The sequence below is a fragment of the Erinaceus europaeus genome, chromosome 7 (assembly GCF_950295315.1).
Source record: "Erinaceus europaeus chromosome 7, mEriEur2.1, whole genome shotgun sequence".
Lineage (NCBI taxonomy): Eukaryota > Metazoa > Chordata > Mammalia > Eulipotyphla > Erinaceidae > Erinaceus > Erinaceus europaeus.
The window spans coordinates 41,662,623-41,678,911 of NC_080168.1; the positions used below are offsets into that span (position 1 = coordinate 41,662,623).

At 38.8% G+C, this 16,289-nt stretch overlaps 1 long non-coding RNA gene across 1 annotated transcript; it reads left to right on the forward strand.

Annotated features, from left to right (window-relative positions):
- The first annotated feature begins 1,666 nt into the window (after window positions 1–1,666).
- LOC132539410 (uncharacterized) lies at window positions 1,667–8,757 on the forward strand. The gene is made up of 4 exons (XR_009550684.1): window positions 1,667–1,705; window positions 4,211–4,438; window positions 5,466–5,582; window positions 7,988–8,757. It is a non-coding gene; the product is annotated as an uncharacterized LOC132539410 (long non-coding RNA).
- Window positions 8,758–16,289: the final 7,532 nt, after the last annotated feature.

Here is a 16,289-nt window from a genome sequence, read left to right on the forward strand (position 1 = left end):
GATAGAAAGAGACAGAAAGAGAGCACAAATCACTGCCACATCACTGATGGAAGTAAATTCATTTTGCTTTTGTTACTCTGCTGCGCTCCTGGATTTAAATACAGGGGTTCATGCATGCATGGCAGGTTCTCATTGCTGAATACATTAACTTCCTTTCTAAGGAAAAAATCCAAGATCTCACAATTCATATGATGAAGGATTTACATCCCATTTAGTGTGACCTCTGTTATGTATTTCTTCCTCTGAAGTTCTGACGTTCTGAGTTCATTACACTGTGAGGAAAGTCAATAGCAAATCATTCTCATTCATTCATTTATTAGAAATTATTGAGCAAGTGCAAAAATGTGAAGGCAATGTGTTAGAACTTGGAGAGCAGGACCCCCTGCCACCAGTACGACCACCCACAGCAGTTCTTCTTCAGAGAACACAAAGATATAAACAAGGTGTAGTTCCTGTCTTCAAGTAATTTTTTTTGTATGTAGACATTGCACTACCTCTCTGGCCCATAATTTTACCTCTTAAGTGGTTTAGAACTGGAGCAGGGAAGAAAAGATGCTTCTTATTTGGCCTTTGTAACTTTAGAAATGTTTGTGGAGAGAGGAGATATTTATGTGTTCATAAAAAGTCTGATGGTTTTTATGTTTTACAAAAAAAAAATCTGTATCTCATTTCAGCTCCCAAAAAAAAGTTACTATGTCTGAAAGACAGGGTTAATAATATCTCACTCATCCTGAGAAGAGATTCATTTTAACTGGAATAGATATATAGTCTAGATAAGGACATGTATTCCATTCCACTATTTATCACCATTCATGAAATAACAGAATGTTGTATTTTTGAATATCATGGTGTTCTATATAGAATTATGTCTGACCAAGAACCTCATTTCATAGGAAAAATATATATTGATGATAATAATACAACAATGAAATCATCCTTATAAAATTAGCTGATTTTATAGTGTACTTCTATCATGTGGATCCAGTTGATGTAACTGAAATGTAGTTGACTTAATGAAGACTCAGAATTGGATGAGAGACAACTTCTGAATGAATAGGTTCTGTTTTACATAAGGCAATATACACTTCAAATTAGAGACCAACATTTGTGCTCTTGTTCCTGTAGCTTACACAAATGGTTGCAGGAAGTAAGAAGCAGAAATGGGATGTTTCTGTGTTAGATTTCAATGCTTCCAGAACAACGTATCACAAGCTGGGTAGCTTTCAACAGAGATTTATTCTCTCACAGTGCTGGGAACTGTAATTGTAAAGTCAAGATGTTGACAGGGTCACACCCCCTCTGAAAACTCTAGGGAAAAATACATCTTTGCTTCTTCCAGATACTGGTGCCTGTCAGCATTCTTTGGCTTATGGCCACATCATTTCAAGCACTCACTCCTGGACATACAAACTCTACTTCTCTTCTCTTCTCTTCTCTTCTCTTCTCTTCTCTTCTCTTCTCTTCTCTTCTCTTCTCTTCTCTTCTCTTCTCTTCTCTTCTCCTCTCCTCTCCTCTCCTCTCCTCTCCTCTCTTCTCCTCTCCTCTTCTCTCCTCCCCTCCTCTCCCCCTCCTCTCTCTCTCTCTCTCTCTCTTTATCTCTCTCTCTCATATAAAAACACTTGTTGGGACAGTGTCAAGATGGTGGCTTGGAAACAACACCAGTGTGAGCTCTGCAAGGAAGCTGCTTTCAACCTGGGAATCTCAGGTGAGGGTAGGATTTGGGGGCCAGTGGTGGAGAGGAGAGCAGGGCGTGGTCAGGGCAGTAACAAAAAAATGAGTTCTATATTCCACTCTTGGGCTTGCAAACATAATCTGAAAAGGAAAAAGGGAACAGGGGTTCAGTTGGGGTTTTGGCTTAGATATTTCTTTCTGCACTCCCCCTGCCCCAAGAAGAACCCCACACCAGCCACTTCTGGAAGGTTTCCTGTGGACCTAATATCCTCATCAAGAATCCTGGCTCAGCAGGGGTGTCATCAAAAGGAAGGGGGATATCTCCCCAAGCAAAACCCTTTTTTCTCTCTCTCTCTTTTTGAAGGGGGCTGGACCTATCAGGGCCTAGGCCTTGCCTAGGTTAGATTATCTGTCTTTCTTCACCTACCTCTTGAGTTTGTTTGATAGTTGCTTTTTGTAATTGTTTATTTTTCCTTGGTTGAGGAAGGTTACTGGGCTGTGTGCTGCCAATCTGGAGCTCTCTAAATTACAGACTGACTGTTAGGGATTTTTATATTTTATTTTAATTTATTTTATTATTATTTGTACTTTTCTGTTTTCCCTCCTCTCCAGGTTGACCAAAATTAACTTTTGTTGCTTTTTCTACTAAAAGGTGACTTAAAAGGTGACTATACATTGTGGGAGGAACTTGCTTTTCAATCTCTCTTTTCTCTACTTTTCGTTTTCCTCCTAGATAATCCAAAAAAAAAAAAAATCTCTTTCCTTTCACTGTTTTTTGTTGGTTTTGTTTTGTTTTTCTGTATTTACTAGCACTAGTTTGTGAATTATCTTGTGGACTCAGAGTGGACTCTTTCTCTCTCTTTCTTTCTCTCTCTCTCTCTCTCTGTGTGTGTGTGTGTGTGTGTGTGTGTGTGTGTGTCTGTCTGTCTTTTCTCCTTTCCTTTCTCTTCCCACTATCTCTAGAATTTATAGCTAACCGTTGATATGTGTAATTGTCAATTTTTGCTTTTTCTTATTTATTTTCTTTTTGTTCTCATTCTTTTGTTTGTTTTTATTTTGGGAGTGGAAGTGGTGCTTGGCTAATTGGTTTTGGTTGACCTGCATCAATCTTTGCTTCATTTGCAATTATTTTGCTTGCTGAGGTTTGTGGCTTCTTTTGTGAAAAGACTTCAGTGTGGCTTGTACTCACAACACACAACAACTGAAATACAACAGGATAGAAAAATACATGTCACATTTTTAAAGATGGCTAAATCAAGAGTAAATAAAACTGCTACTGCAATGAATCAGGACAGAAGCCCAGGAGAGACACCAAATAACTCAGAAGCAATTATAAATAAGGAAAGTATCCAAACAATAATTGACCTATTATTCACAGAAATGAGGAAAGCTACTGGGTAAAAGGCTATCAGAAATAGGGAAACAACAGATGACACCTTCAAGGAAAATACTAACTGACTCAAGGTAATTAGAGAACTAAAAGCCAAAATAGCTGAGGTAAGAAGCCAGCTAGAAAAACAAGCTAGTACTGTAACTGATCAAGGTAAAAAAAAAAATAGCTGAACTGAAGAAGGAAACTGAGTGAAGGGAAAGCAGATTAACAGAAGCAGAAAACAGAATTAGCCAGACAGAGAATGTGTTAGAGAAAACAAAGGAGGTAAAAGAGCTAAAAAAAAAAAGAAGTTGAGAGACACTGGAAACAACAACAGAGACATATGAGAAGATCTAAAAAAAAAACATTCGCATAATTGGCCTGGCAGGTACCAGAGGAAGAAAGAGAATAGGGGGAAGTAAACATCCTAGAGGAAATAGTAAAAGAAAACCCCCCAGCCCTAAACAATAGAAAGGGCATTATGATTCAAGAGGCCCAGAATGTCCCAAACAGAATCAACCCAGACCTGAAGACACCAAAACACATCATAGTTACAAAGAAAAGAAGTAAGGATAAAGAAATGATCCTAAAGGCTGCACGAGAAAAACAAAAAGTCACATACAGGGGAAAACCCATAAGACTATCAGCAGATATACCCCAAGGACTCCATAACACCCAACCAAAAAGATATGTGTACACCTATGTTCATAGCAGCACAATTCATAATAGCTAAAACCTGGAAGCAACCCAGGTGCCCAGAAACAGATGAGTGGCTGAGAAAGCTGTGGCATATATACACAATAAATTCTACGCAGCTATTAAGAACAATGAGCCCACCTTCTATGACCCATCTTGGACAGAACTAGAAGGAATTATGTTAAGTGAGCTAAGTCAGAAAGATAAAGATGAGTATACAATGATGCCACTCATCAACAGTAGTTGTAAAAGAAGAATAGAAAGGGAAACTAAAAGCAGAATTTGACTACATCTGGAGTAGAGCATCAAAGTAAAAACCCTGGGGTGAGGGCAAAGGTGGATATTTGGCTTCCCGGGGCTGCGGGGGGTGGTGGAGGTGGGATCCCTTACAAAGGGACTTTTAAAAGTTAACCTAATTACCAAATAATGTGATTATAATAATAACTATCTATTGTCTTCTTGAACCCTAAGACATCAGGAACCTCACATTTTCACTATGGTGCCTATATCTCCCCCATTCCTGGAACCTTAGGGTTGGGCGCACTTTCCTGCATGCTTCTTTCAATTCATACCAAATAATATTGCATCCACTGATCCCAACCTAACCAACACAACAAGTACCACCTCAGCATGCTTCAGCTCAGACTGTGTCCAGAGAATTCAGGTGTGGAATGACAAACCTTCAGCTTCATCACTCAGGTGAGACCTTTCCTGTCATAGTATTCTCTGATTCCATTCCAGAAGGTTCACTTCCTAGGTCCCAAAACCTAGATATAGACCAGGTCCTGTGAGACAGAGCATGTTCACACATACCCATAAACTAGGGCAAAATATATACCTGAAAGCAAAAGTACACAATAGTCTGCAATGAGTCAGTATAAAGCCTAAGGAAATAGTATCTAATTAGACTTAGATACCCTCCTCACCTACTTCCTATTACAATTCTCTCACTCACTCCAAAGCTAACCTTAGCAAAGCAAGGACTGCAAAAGCTGAATAAAGGCAAGAGACTGGTATACTTTAATGATGACTGTTTAGTTACTATCAGGTCATCCCATCAGCTGGGGTCCTATTCAGAGAGTCCTAAGATTCCCAAACAGACATGGTGTGCCTAGACTTCAAACAAATCCCTCTCTCCATTGTTACTGGAACAACAAAACAGACCCCTTTGTGCCCCCCTCCCCACAGGACCTTGCCCTCAACTTGGATCAACAAAGGTAGATAATGTTCCATCCTCTGAAGGGAGGATGGACAACATACTCTATGCTACATCTGAGGAAATGGGTCCATATTGAGGCAGCTTGGAATGTTTCTACTTGTGACCACAGAATGTGAGCTCAGATCTACAGAGATGCAGAGGTCACATAGGCTTCTAAGCTGAATATGGGACCCAGATCAAATCAAATCGATGGGGTTTACAGTCAACAATATTTATACCCCTATCCCATACTAGGGAGCTACTCTCTTCCCTGATCCAGCTTCTATCCCTTGTCCAGCCATGACATAACGTCCACAGACAATAACTTGGATCCACCTGCATATTAGATTTCAGGCTCAGAGAGAGAGAAAAAAACTAGTATAGCTACAGGCCCTTTGTAATATAACTATTGTCTACTAGCTATCTATAAAGTGGAGGGCACCCCAACATTTCATCTGCACTATTCTAGCCTTTAGGTCCATGATTGTTCAACAATTTGTTTGGCTTTGTATGTGAACTCTCTTTTAGTCACCAGGTTCCAGATGCTACCATGATGTCAACGAGACTTCCCTGGACAGATGACCCCACCAATATGTACTGGAGCTCCGCTTCCCAAGATCCCCACCCTACTAGAGAAAGAGAGAGGTAGGCTGGGAGTATGGATTGGCCAGTAAACACCCATGTTCACCCAGAGACCTTTACTTTGGTGCAATCCACCAGATGTAGTTCAAGTTCTGCTTGTTTTTTCCCCTTTTGTTCTTAGTTTTCAACTTCTGTTCATGAATGGGAGCATAAAATATTATTCTGTCTTTGCTTGACTTATCTCACTTAACATGATTCCTTCAATCTCCATCCAAGATGAGGTGAAAAAGGTGAATTCACCATTTGTAATAGCTGAGTATATTCCATTTTGTATATAGACCATAACTTATTCAACCACTCATCTGTTGTTGGACACCTGGGTTGCTTCCAGGGTAGGTTGGTTTGATTGCCCAGTGTATCAGAAAATATCATCTGCCATACTTATTTGTTCACACACTGGTCACTTTCCCGTTCTAACAGTGAGTCAGCAGTTAAAAAAACAGATATCATATGGACCAGAAAGCAGGCAATATTTATAATCTAACCATTTATAGCAGAAGTGTGATTGTCTTTCTGCTGTATACTTTGGTTAATAAGATGCATGCATCACTCTGTCTGCTCTAAGAGTTCAAACTTCACTAAGGTGAAGTATGAAGTACACAGCAGTCCAGTATAGTGAGAAATTCTCTTTGACTATGTGAATGAGGAGAATGTGATTTGTCGTTGTTAAGGAAGTTGTCTTAACAGGTTTGAGGAGGAGATAAAATTTGAGTTGAGTTTTGCAACATGTGAGGTTTTGCTCTATAGAAAAGAAAGCAGTATTTTAGACAAAGATGCAGTATCATCAATATAATGCAGTCTGATTGAAAGAGGCAGGAGAATAAGCAGAAAGCCTGGGAATCACTCATGAAATTGCCCAATGCAGCTGTAACATCTGCTGTGTGGGGGGACAGGTGGTGTGAGTTATTCTAGTGGTGGGTTGATCCAAGGGAGGAAAGAAAAAAAATATGACATGGGAATTCATCTTGTAACCTTCATCAGAACTGCTACAACTTCCTGGATGATTCACTTTTTTTTTAACAACCGATTCTATTATCTCTAACTATTTAAAAATGGGAGAGTTTGGGAGATGTATCTGGTCATCATGACACTAGTGTCCAAATTTATGTCTTTGAAAAGATGTTTCCATGGCAAGGAAACTATGAAAACTCCTTCTTGGGAATTACTTCCCTTCACTACAGTAAGAATATATTTTCAGAATACAATGTGGACAATACAAGAGACCTCTAGTCTCTAATAAAAAGAAAAGGGGGAAAATGGCCTGAGAACTCTTGCTGCCTACATCATAGGCATGTAAACATGATAAGTAAATGAATTTTGGAGAAACTATAGAAAGGCCTATCATTTTTATTTATTTATTTTTGTACAAGGTGAAGTCCTAAAAATAGATTTACTTTTATTTTCACTGAGAAATCTGGATAAATTATTCCTTACATAGCATATAGGAAAGATGCTCTCCTTTTCAGCATTGCTTGCTCTTAAAATCTGTATTTTTTCCCTTGAATTCTGAATTCAGGTCAGCAATGAACTCAAACACCTTGATATTCTGTTGACAACAGCGTTGCATTGAAAAGAATGATGAAAAACCTTGAGAGACACTCCACTCAAGGCTATAGAATCATATAAACAATTATTCCCTCATCACTTGCAAATTTTCCATATATTGTGTTTGACCAGTTCTTTTTTTTATTGTCATAGTTACTATTGTTGTTGTTATTGATGCCATAGTTGTTGGATAGGACAGAGAGAAATGGAGAGAGAAGGGGAAGACAGAGAAGGGAAAAGAGAGATAGACACCTGCAGACCTACTTCACCACCTGTGAAGCAATTCCCCTGCAGGTGGAGAGCTGGGAGCTCGAACCATTATCCTTAGGCCAGTCCTTGCCTTTGCACCACCTGTGCTTAACCTGCTGAGCTATCGCCTGACCCTCTAACTAGTTTTTTAGATGCTCTCCAATTGTCTGCTATTACAAATTATGCTAGATGCAATATAAATATTTTTTTATTGAGAGTTCTATTGGGGATGCTTACATGGGACAGAAGTAAAAGGCAGTAGTAGGACTGGAAAAGGAGAAAAAAAGCCATTATGTACAGATGACTTGATACTCTACCTAAGAAACACACACACACACACACATAAATTTAAGAAACAATTAATGGAAAGTGGCCACAATATAACTAATGAAAATTACCATATGTGTCTGTATTGGTATATAATATAATATTATATATATAATGATGTGGATATAAGAAACATGTATACATAGACTCTAGTAACCCAACATAATATCTATATATACCTATAAATTTGTAAAATTCCCCCCAACTCTTCATCTGCACTATTCCAGCCTTTAAGTTTAAGATTAGTCAACAACTTGTTTGGCTTTATATGTTAACTCTCTTTTCAGCCACCAGGTTCCAGATGCTACCATAATGCCAACCAGACTTCCCCAGACAGACAAACCCAACAATGTGTCCTGGAGCCCCACTTCCCCAGAGCCCCACCACACTACGGAAAGAGAGAAGCAGGTTGGGGTTATGGATCGACCTACTAATGCCCATGTTCATCAGGGAAGCAATTACAGAAGCCAGACCTTCCATATTCTGCACCCTACGATGACCCTGGGTCCATACTCCCAAAGGGATAAAGAATAGGAAAGCTAACAGGGGAGGGGATGGGATACACAGTTCTAATGGTGGGAATTATATGGAATTATACCTCTCTTATCCTATGGTTTTGTCAGTATTTCCTTTTTATAAATAAAGATAATAATAATTAATTAAATTAAATTTTAAGATAACATAAAATATATAGAAAAAACTTGTAAAATCATAAAATATTGGGTGGGGGGAGATAGCATTGTTGGGTAGTATGCCAGCTCCCCCGGCTTCTGTCTCTAATCCTGCTTAACTAAGCACTGGCATGCCTGTATGGCATTGGTTTGATCCCACTCAAAGCTGCAGTCTATTTACATAAATCACTAACTAAGCACCACCCTCCCTCCAGGGCATTGGTGGTTCTGTGGTAGAATTCTCACCTGCTCCACGCCCTCTCCTTGTCACACCCTGATTTTCCACCACTCTCTTTTCGCTCCACCCTCTCTACATCACATCCTGTTTACACCCTACTTGGCAAGTTTATATAAGGACAGGTTTGTGAGTTTTCAGTTTAGTTTAGTTTTAGCATAGCTTGGTTTAGATTGTGCTGTGTTCTGCATGAATAAAGAGATTCTGTGTACAGCTCAGCCATGTGTCCCAGGATGTCTGTCTCCGCCTGCGAAGCCAGCTCGACATAGCATAATGGTAATACAAATGGACTTTCCTGCCTGAGGCTTCAAAGTTCCAGGTTCAACTCCCTACACCAACATAAACCAAACCTGATCATTGCTATGGGCAGACCTCACAAATGTGTGCTGGAACCCCACCTCTTCAGATAAAAACATGGTGGGATATATTCCCCAAAGACCCACCCCACTAAAGAAAGAGAAAGACAGGCTGGGAGCATGGATTGGCCTGTCAATGCCCAAGTTCAGCAGGGAAGCAATTACAGAAGCTAGACCTTCCACCTTCTGCACCCCATAATGACCCTGGGTCCATACCCCCAGAGGGTTAAAGAATAGGAAAGCTACCAGGGGATGGGAGGGGATAGGGAGTTCTGATGGTGGGAATTGTGTGGATTTGTATCCCTCTTATCCTGTTTTTTTTTTTTTTGTCAGTGTTTCCTTTTTATAAATAAAATTAAAATACAATAACAGGGTGGGGGTATGGATTGACCTGCCAATGACCATGTTCAGTGGAAAAGCAATTACAGAAGCCAGATCTTCCACCTTCTCCACATAAAGATCTTTGGTCCATACTCTCAGAAAGATAAAGAATAGGGAAGCTTCCAAGGGAGGGAATGGGATATGGAACTCTGGTGGTGGGAATTGTATAATCGTAACCCTCTTATCCTGCAATCCTGTTAGTCATTATTAAATCACTAATTAAAAAGAAGAAAAATACTGAAAAATGAAATATTAATATTTTATTATTCATGTACTAATAGGGATTTATACGAAGAAAATAGTACATTCAAACTGGGAGATATAAAAGATTTGAATAAGGTGTGAGTAGACAGCATAATGGTTATGCAAAGAGACCCCCATGCCTGTGGCTCCAAAATCCCAGGTTCAGTCTCCCATATCACCATAAAATATTTGAATAAATTGAGCGAGGAGCAACTGAGTACCTGAAAGTGAAAATGCTACTTAATAGCTCAGTGTATAGTTTTAACACAACTCTTACTGAAATAAATATGTGGGACCAGGAGGAAGCATACACTGCAGAGCACATATATTACCATATGCAAAGACCCAGGTTCAAGACCCTAGTCTTCACCTGCAGGAGGAAAGCTTCATGAACTCTAAAGCAATGCTACAGGTGTGTCTTTCTCTGTCCCTCTGTATACCCTTTTCACCTTCAATTTCTTTGCCTCCATTTTTTAAAAAGGAAAAAATAGAGAGTAGCAGCAGCTGAGTTTTACTCTCCTGGAAATAACAAAGAGGATCACCTGAGAATGGTAACAAGACTAGATGAGGATTACATTGGGAACCCACCAAGTTATGGGTGAGTGCAAAACTGTGGCTTATGAACATAGAGGAGTTTAAAGAAAGATTCCTAGGGCTAACATCCCATATCTACTCAGGAGAAATTGGTAAAAGCCTGTCAGTTTACCAGTTGAGGTGTCAACTCCAGTCTGAGATTTATCAACAAATGACTGATGAATGGAGAAGAAGACCTCCCCCATGGATCAGCAATTGCAACTGTGAGTCACCATTACTACTGTCCCTTGGAAGCTGAAAGCAGAAGCAGGGAGGCCCTGTGCTGACTTGGGCGTGGTGACGCTATATGCCCTGACACAGTGCTGATGTCAGCCTTGGCAATAGAAGGCTGACAGAATGCAGTGATCTGTGCAGGCTCATGGTGGACTGTAGGTGAATCCAGACTGTGCTGGTGTGCAAAGCATTGTGGGTAAGTTGAATAGATTTTAAAAGGACAGCAGCTATAACTCTGGGGCCTCTTTGCCTGCGGCTTCTCCTGGTCAGATGGCTCTCAGCGGAGGTGCTCCAGGCATCCATCTGCCATGTTTACTTCTCCTGGGAACTGAGCACATGTGACTCTGCTAGCCAGTAAACTTTTATCTCCCTCTACAGCCATGAGCAACCTTTACCAGAGCTGATAATTGTTTATCTTATGGGACTAGACTTTGGTAACCATATTCAGATTTTATAGACCTAGCATATGCTTAACCCTTGATGATAATTGATGATTTTTCCCTTTACCTGTTTCACCCTAATAAACCGTGTATTGATTAAACCAGTTCCCAGCTCCCACTGTGAATTCTTCTATATGCACCACAAGCAGCCCCAACCCCCATAACTCTCTTTAAGTTAATTTACAACGTTTGGATGGGGGGGCAGTGGGATTAGGGTGCAGAGAACTGACTGGGAAACTCAGGAGAAGATCTACACTCCCAGTGGTCTGGAGGTGAGGTGAGACTGTATTGTGGGAGCCTTTCCACATTATTCTTCTGATGTATTGGGAGACATGTTGAATAACTGCCTCAGAACCTTTGGAGTACAAACAGGATTTGTTTAGAAACTCACAGGGCCATACTTCCCTGAACAGACAATCCCATCAATGTGTCCTGGAGCTGTGCTTCCCCAGAGGCCTTCCCCATTAGGTTAAGAGAGAGACAGGCTGGGAGTTTGGATTGACCTGTCAACACCCATGTTCAGTAGGGAAGCAATTACAGAAGCCAGACCTTCCACCTTCTGCATCCCACAATAACCTTGGGTCCATACTCCCAGAGGGCTAAAGAATAAGTAAGATATCAGGGGAGGAGATTGGATACAGAGTTTTTGTGGTGGGAATTGTGTGGAGTTGTACCCCTCTTATCTTATGGTCTTGTCAGTGTTTTCTTTTCATAAATAAAAAATTTTTAAAAAAAGAAAGAAACTCACAGGGCCAAGACTGTTGTATGGCTTAGCTTTGATGTTGGCAGTATAGCAAATTGGGCTGAGGATTTGGACCCTTGGAGCATGGGAGTTTCTTTGCACGACCATTGTGCTATCTCTTGCCCACCCTGTTATATCTCTTGGTCAGGATTCAATGATTAAGCTAAAACATCTTAACTACAGTTTTAAAAAAATCTCAGGATCCTATAGCCTACAGGGAAGATAAAGAACATCAGAGGGATTAACAGCCACTGTGCCTCACCTCAAAGTCTGAGATACAATTGAAATAACTGTTAATTTCACTGTTAACTGTTAACTCTTTAGGTACCTTATTTAGACACATATCAACCTGGGCAAATGTGATTAGTGGATTGAAAAGAACTGAGGGAGGTGCCTCATAACACATCATATACAATGGTTAAACCAGGAAAAAAACATTTGAGAAATGTACCAAGACAAAAGGCCAGCTAAAAGCCCCCCAAAGATAGAAGCACATAATGAGGACAACATTCAAACACTGAGGCATTAGCACAGGAGTGAGGAAAAAGTTTAAAGTAGTATAATCAGAAATGGGGAGACAGCAAAGGAGTCTCTGAAAGAAAACACTATCTTGAGGTAGAGATCTGAAAGATGAAATAGCTGAGCTAAGACCACAACTAGCTGAACAATTAATACAGTATCAGAACAGTATAAAAATAGTTGACATTCATGAAACAATAGAGGGGAGAGAGAGCAGATTAACTGAGGCAGAGAATTGAATGAGCAAGATTAAGGATGAATTAGAGAAAACTAAGAAAGAAGTAAGAGCCCTCAAAATGATATTAAGAGATACCTTCAACAATGGAGACATATGGGATAACTTCAATAGAAGTAATATATACATTATTGGCTTACAAGAGGAAGAGAGAAAGGGAGGGGAAGAAAGTATTCTATAGGACATAACAAATGAGAACTTCCCTAATCTATATAAGATAAAAGACATAAAAGTTCAAGAAACCCAGAAGGTCCCAAACAGAATTAACCCAGAGTTAAAGACACATCATATTTAGATTTAAAGGGAATAAAGATAGGGAAAGTATTCTGAAGACTGGAAGAGAAAAACAAAGAGTCACCTACAAAGGAAAGCCCTTTTAGCAGTAGATTTCTCCACAAATACTAAAGGCCAGAAGGTAATGACAAGATACATATCAAGTTCTCAATGAGAAAGGCTTTCATCCAAGACTACTGTATCCTGCTAGACTGTCATTCAAACTAGATGGAGGCATTAAAAAATCTCAGACAAGCAACAATTGAAGAAATCAACTATCCTGCACTGTAAGAAGCACTGAAAGTTCTCTTATAAGGAACTACATCACCATAAACATAACATATATCAGAACACTCTAAAAGTCTGAAATAATGGCATAAAATATCTTCAGTGTATAATATCAATAGTTTCAATGGCCTGAATTTACATATTAAAGGGTACAGAGTAGGAAGATGAATCAGAAAAAAACAACACAAACATATGTTGTCTGCAGGAATCCCACCTACCTAACTCAACAAGACAAACAGACTCAAAATGAAAGGATGGAAAACTATCATATAATCCAATGAACCACAAAAAAGGCAGGAGATAGACCTTAAATAAAATTTAAAAAGATAAGGATGGACATTATATAATGCTCAGAAGACAAGTCAATCAAGAGGTCTTAATGATTTTTAGCATCTATGCACCCAATGAGAGGCCATCTAAATACATCTACTGAAAGAGCTACAGCAATATATTAACAATAGCACAGTAATAGTGGGGGACATCATCACTGCACTCTCTCAACTTGACAGATCATCTAGGTGGAAATTTATAAAGAAAGGAGGGAACTAAATAAAGAGATAATAAAATAGAACTACTAGATATTTCAGAGTCATTCACATCATGATACTGGAATACATATTCTATTCAAGTTCACATGGGTCATTCTCAGGGATAGACCATATGTTGGGCCACAAGAACAGTGTTCAAAAATTCAAGAGCATTGAAATCACCCCAAGTATCATCTCAGACCACAGTGGAATTAAATCAACACTTAACAATGAACAAAAAATTAGTAAAAGTCCTAAAATATAGAAACTCAATAGTATACTAATTAACAACTTACTGGGTCAAAGAGGAAATTAAGGAATAAATATTAATGTTTTGACAATTGAGTTAAAATGAAGACACAAGTTATCAAAATATTTGGGACACAGCTAAGGCAGTACTGAGAGGAAAGTTCATAGTAAAACAAGCACACACTAAGAAACAAGAAAAAAAATTAAAAAAAAAACCTGATTACACACCTTAAAGACTTAGAAGAAGAGGAACAAAGGAAACCTAAAGCAATCAGAAGGATTGAAATAACTAAAGTTGGGGCAGAAATAAATAACATTGAAAATAAGAAAAGCATACTAAAGATCAATGAAGTTAAATGCTGGTTCTTCGAATGAGTAAATATAATTGACAAACCTTTAGTCAGATTCACAAAACAAAAAAGGGAGAAGACTCAAATAAATAAGATTTAAACAACAAACACCACAGGAATATAACATATCATTCAAGGCTTCTATGAACAACAATATGCCACCAACCTAGAGAACCTGGAAGAAATGGACAAGTTCCTAGATACCTATAAACTTCCTAAACTAAACAAAGGGGAACTAGAAAATATGAACAGTCCAATCACAGTCAAAGAAATTGAAACAGTTGTTGGGTTGTAGAGCAGCAGATTAAGCGCAGGTGGCACTAAGCGCAAAGACTGGAATAAGGATCCCAGTTCAAGCCCCCAGTTCCCCACCTGCAGGGGAGTCGCTTCTCAGGCGGTGAAGCAGGTCTGCAGGTGTCCGTCTTTCTCTCCCACTCTCTGTCTTCCCTTCCTCTTTCCATTTTCCTCTGTCATATCCAACAACAACAACAACATCAATAATAAATACAACAATAAAAACAACAAGGGTAACAAAAGGAAATAAAGAAAAAACAGAAATTGAAACAGTTATCAAAAACCTCCCCAATAATAAAAGTCCTGGACCAGACTGCTTTACAAATTAATTCTAGAAAATCTTCAAGGAAGAGTTAATACCTCTAACTTTCAAAAGTCTTCCAGAAGATTGAAGACATTGAATACTCCCATCCAGCTTCTATGAAGCCAACATCACTTTGATACCAAAAGCAGACAGGGACAGAACCAAAAAAGAAAACTACAGATCATTATCTCTGATGAATATAGATGGTAAAATATTGAACAAAATTCTATTCAACCGGATACAGCAGTATATTAAAAAGATTGTTCATCATGACCAAGTGTAGTTTATCCCAGGGATTAAAGGTTGGTTTAATACATGTAAATCAATCAAAGTGACATACCACATCAATAAAAAACTGGACTAAATCCAATTACAAAGAAGACTACATCAAATTTGAAAGTCCTGTACAGCAAAACAAACCACCACCCACAAAGAAGGATGACAGAGGATCTAGTGAGAGTTGTATTGTTATATAGAAAACTGAGAAATGTTATGCATGTACAAACTATTGTACTTACAGTTGAATGTAAAACATTAATTCCCCAATAAAGACAATTAAAAAAAAAAAGAACAAGAAACCACCACCCAAACAAAAGACTTCCCACAGAATGGGAGAGATCTTTACATCCCATATATCAGACAAGAGGCTAATAATCAAAGTACATAAAGAAGTTAACAAACTCAGCAAGAAGAAAATAAATGACCCCATCCAAAAATGGGGAGAGGCTAGGAATAGAATATTCTCCATAGAAGAGAACCAAAGGGTCAATAAACATATGAGAAACCTTTCCTAGTCACTGATGGTAAAAGAAATGCAAATAGACAACAATGAGATATCAATTCACTTCTGTGAAAATGTCATACACCAGAAAAGGTAGCAGCAACAAATGCTGGAAAGGTTGTGGGGACAAAGGAACCCTCCTGAACTGCTGATGGAAATGAAATTTGGTCCAACCACTGTGGAGAGCAATCTAGAGAACTCTCAGTAAGCTAGAAGTGGATCTACCCTCTGATCCTGCAATTACTCTTCTGGGGATATATCCTAAGAAATCAAACATACTTATCCAAAAAGATTTGTGTATACCTATACACAAATAGCAGCTCAATTTGTAATAGCCAAAACTGGGAAGCAACCTAGGTGTCTAACAACGGATAAGTAGCTGAGTAAGTTGTAGGGAAAATATATATGTGTGTATATACAATGGAATACTACTAATCTATTAAAAATAGTGAATTTACCTTCTTTAATCCATCTTGGATGGAGTTTGAAGATATCATGTTATGTGAAGTAAGTCAGAAATAAAAGGATGAAGATGAGATTATCTCACTTATAGACAGAAGTTGAAAAACAAGATCCGATGGAAAAACACTAAGCAGAATTTGCATTTGATTTTGTGTATTGCACCAAAGTAAAAGATTCTGGGGTTGTGGGGGAGAGTTTAGGTCCTGGAACATGATGGCAGAGGAGAACTTTTGTGGGTGTTGTATTGTTATGTTGAAATATTATGCATGTACAAATGATTGCATTTTACTGTCGACTGTAAACCACTAATCCCCCAATAAATAAATTTTTTAAAAAGAAAAATATCAAAATGAGATTTGGCGGGGTGTGTATGGATAAAATGCAGTGTAATTAAAAGGGGTAGTCCTGGAAGTCCTACAGCGTGCAAGCATC